The sequence below is a fragment of the Ambystoma mexicanum genome, chromosome 5p, assembly GCF_040938575.1.
Source record: "Ambystoma mexicanum isolate Mex_15411 chromosome 5p, UKY_AmexF1_1, whole genome shotgun sequence".
Lineage (NCBI taxonomy): Eukaryota > Metazoa > Chordata > Amphibia > Caudata > Ambystomatidae > Ambystoma > Ambystoma mexicanum.
The window spans coordinates 544,024,327-544,028,007 of NC_090930.1; the positions used below are offsets into that span (position 1 = coordinate 544,024,327).

At 45.7% G+C, this 3,681-nt stretch overlaps 1 non-coding gene across 1 annotated transcript; it reads left to right on the forward strand.

Moving 5' to 3' along the window:
* The first annotated feature begins 2,930 nt into the window (after positions 1 to 2,930).
* On the forward strand, positions 2,931 to 3,003 carry TRNAV-UAC (transfer RNA valine (anticodon UAC)). Its single transcript has one exon. It is a non-coding gene; the product is annotated as a tRNA-Val (tRNA).
* Positions 3,004 to 3,681: the final 678 nt, after the last annotated feature.

Sequence of the window (3,681 nt, forward strand, 5' to 3'; positions counted from 1 at the left end):
CCAGCCGAAGAAAGAGATCTACCACCAACTCGTTGCTTGGAGAAGCGAATGACCCTGAGGGAGTTGGAGGCGGATGATATTTAGGAAGAGAGAGTTGGAGGTATTGAGGCCTCAGAAAGCCTTGTGGACAATGCAGAGGGTTTTGAAATTAATCCTTGCAGCCACTGGGAGCCAGTGCAGAGATTTCAGTCCTGGAGAGATACGATCCTTGAGCTTGAGGCCAAGGACAAGTCTCGTAGTCCAGTTCTGGATGAGTTGCAGAGGGCGGAGAGTAGAAGCAGGCAGATGGTGCTAACGATGGTGACATCCAGTGGTTTAAGTTTCACTCACCCAGGCTAATGAAGGGTTTGTTTTACTGTGGAATTTCGAATGTGTCACCAGCAATCCACCAACCCTGACTGTTACCCCACATGTGTACCAAGGCTTAGCAGATGTGTTATGTTTTCGGAAGTAGTGTGTGTCCCAACCTGAAATTTTATGTATGTCAGGGGTGAAGTGCTAAAAATTAAAGTGGGGGGACTCATCAACAAACGCAATGGGATGACACGTTGCCAGAAATTAGCATATCAAGGTGAAATATGCGCATTTCATTAAATTGGCTTTGCATAATCACCAAAATTTCCCAGGACGAATGGCATTTGCCTTTCATAAAATCAACACACACAAAACCAAGCAGGATATTTTCTTCTAATAGTGTTTTTGAAAACATTAAAAGGTGTGCATGTTTTAAACTGCAGGAACCACTACAAATGTTTTCCCTGGAACATGCATTACCGAAATGGGATATTTCACCTTTAGTTGTTATTTTTCATCAGGTCTGGCCTACAAACCTGTTGACTGCTTTTTGATCCCTGAAGTTGGTTTTAATTCATAAATTTCAAGAGGACAACCAATGTTTCTCTTTTCGCGGGGCGGGGAGAGGCGGGTGGGGGAGGCTGAGTCCACCCTCTGAATGAAGTGGGTGGACTCTGGCCCCCCCGCGTGTAACCTTGACTTGAGCCCTGGTGTATGTGAACATTATTTGCACCTGGATGTCAAGCATTACTGGTTGTGTCGTTTGATTGAGTCAATGTCCAATGGCGTCTTCCATTTGTTTGTTCGTTATGGAAAAGGAGGAGTGTGGTGTGTCACCCCTTCCTAGGAGCATGGTATCTGCCAGGGATTGTGCTATGGTCACATGGTGGTGAAAATGTGACCTACATAATAAAAGCCATTAGCCAGTTATGGCTAGTCAGTCGATGTAATCTTGACTCCTGCCTGTGTTCTTTGCTCAGCGCGATGCTGGATGCACAGTAGGCAGAGGGCCGCTGCTGCATGGCCCTACTTCATACCAGTGACCCTGCTGGGCAACTTTGTATGATGGTCCCCGATGGCATTAATGCCCCTGCTGGCCAACTCTAGATGCGGACGTCGCAGAACCCCTGCTGGGCGATTCTGTGTGTTGGCGCCGGTGCCCCTGTTGGGTAATTCTGGCGCCGTCTTTTGGTGTTGGCCTGAGGGCCCCCAGGCCATGGAAGAGCCTGTGTGCTGACGGGTAGGTAGGGTGCTCCCTGTCAATCTGTGTCAGCAGGGTGCCACCAGCATGTCGACTGGGTGGCCCCAGCCCATACCTGCCTAACCGCTGGGTTTTCCCCAGAAACTCTGGTTATTTGGCCATTTCTCCAGGGGAAGACCCTGGAGTCTCCGGGTTTTCGATGCAGTTTCAGGGTCCCGTCCAATTATCCATCCAATTGGCTGCCAAAGACCCTGCCGGTAGCCAATCGGGGGGAGGTGTGGGCGAGACCCGGAAACAGTGCACATATTCCTTGCTGCGCACTATATGAGCCTGTTGCTGGCGGGAAGCTTTTACTCATTTCTTTTTTTCATCCTTGCAGGGCAGTGACCATGTAGCGCTTACAGCAAATTGGCAGAAATAATGCAGACTGGAGCAAAATAAACATAGAATACTGCTTTTAATCCAGTGTCATTAATGACACCAAATTGAAAGCTGTATTACCGCGTTTATTTTTCTTAAGCTTTCATTCCTTTTGGCCAGTTTGCCTTGTTTTAGTCCCCTTCAATCCGGATTGAAAGCAGTATTACTGCGTTTATTTTGCTTAAGCGTTCATTCTTTTTGGCCAGTTTGCCTTATGTTTTAGTCGCCCTAAATTAAAGGGCGACTAAAACATAAGACAAACTGGCCAAAAGCTGTGGGCGGAGTCTTGTGTGGCTTTGGGCGGGGCATAAATCTCCGGGTTTTTGATTTTCAAATGTAGGCAAGTATGCCCCAGGCTTTGTCTGTCTGGCCTGCGGGCACCAGTGACAGAAAGCCCACCCTACAGTTTCTTGTTAGTTCGAACATGAGGGGAGTGCAGCACATAAGCACCATATCACCACATCATTGGGCGCTATAGTCTCAGGGCTCACAATTACAACACAAAAAGACCTACTTGAGGTAATTTGATTACAGAGCGCAACTATATCAGTATTTTCATTCAATCGCTGCCAAATTGCTCACGTTAAAAAGTAGATTACTTTGCGAAAGGACGCCTTCAATCTGATATTGTTCATAATCTAAAAATTAGTAGGTAACGTGTTACATTTCACGCGCTCGCGGAAGAACACCAGTGTACGTGTGAGTCAGGTTTCAACAGCATGCTTCTTTGATTCCCGGCTTCACGTTCGTTAAATGAATGCAAATGAGCGTATTGGGGCGTAATCTGCATTTTAGTGTGACATTATTAAATAAAGAGATACTATTGGTTGCATCTCCTTGCCAGGAACGTAACGTGCAACGCCGTGAGAAGGGCACGATGCTAGGTCCGATCCTCTAATAGGAACGTGTCTACATGCATCGGTCCCTTCCTCTAATAGAAGCCATATGCATAAAGTACGCATGTGTGTTTGGTATGAAACTTGACCTAGAGTTTTGCAAAAACGTTTGCAGCGTAGGTTTCATAGTGTAGAGGTTATCACGTCTGCTTTACACGCAGAAGGTCCTGGGTTCGAGCCCCAGTGAAACCAAGTTGTCATTTTTTCTGCAGTCCACCCTATACACCGTTTTGTTGTATGGGAAATCTGAATCTTTAGCACAACGATGCAATTCTATGACAAGACAGGAGGCTCAGATTATGCATTTCAATCTTTACTCTGAAACCACAGCAGCAAAGAAAAAAACTTTTACAAACAAAAAAGTTGTAAAGAGCAGAACTAAATAGAGTTCAATGTCAATGTAAGGGAGCTCCCCAATCCATCATGGAGGACAGGTCATGCCCTGCAGGAGACCAATAAGCAGGGACCCTTCCTTATATAAGTCCATTACTCTAAACCCAACTACTCTTTCTTTGCTGCTGACACCACAGTTAAGTCCCCCATTTCAGTGTGCCTTACATGTTAGTCAGTTGTTGGCATATGAATACTATGTATATTTATATTATATGGTGTGAGGGCAGTGTTTACTTTATAGTAAGGCTTACTGTTTTCATCTTGAAAAAAATGTGTTTCCTTATGTTAAATGTTACTCGGTTTTATTATGGTATTAATGAGTCGCGTACGACCAGAGCCTTGCTTATGGGGCTTTACCTTTTGTGAAGCGACCATTCCGCTTCTAGTGAAACATTTTCTTTTGTTTATCTAACGCGCACAGGCCTGTTTGAAGCTCTCGCTTCAGGCCTGTCACGCGTGGCTTGGTTGCAATTAGCA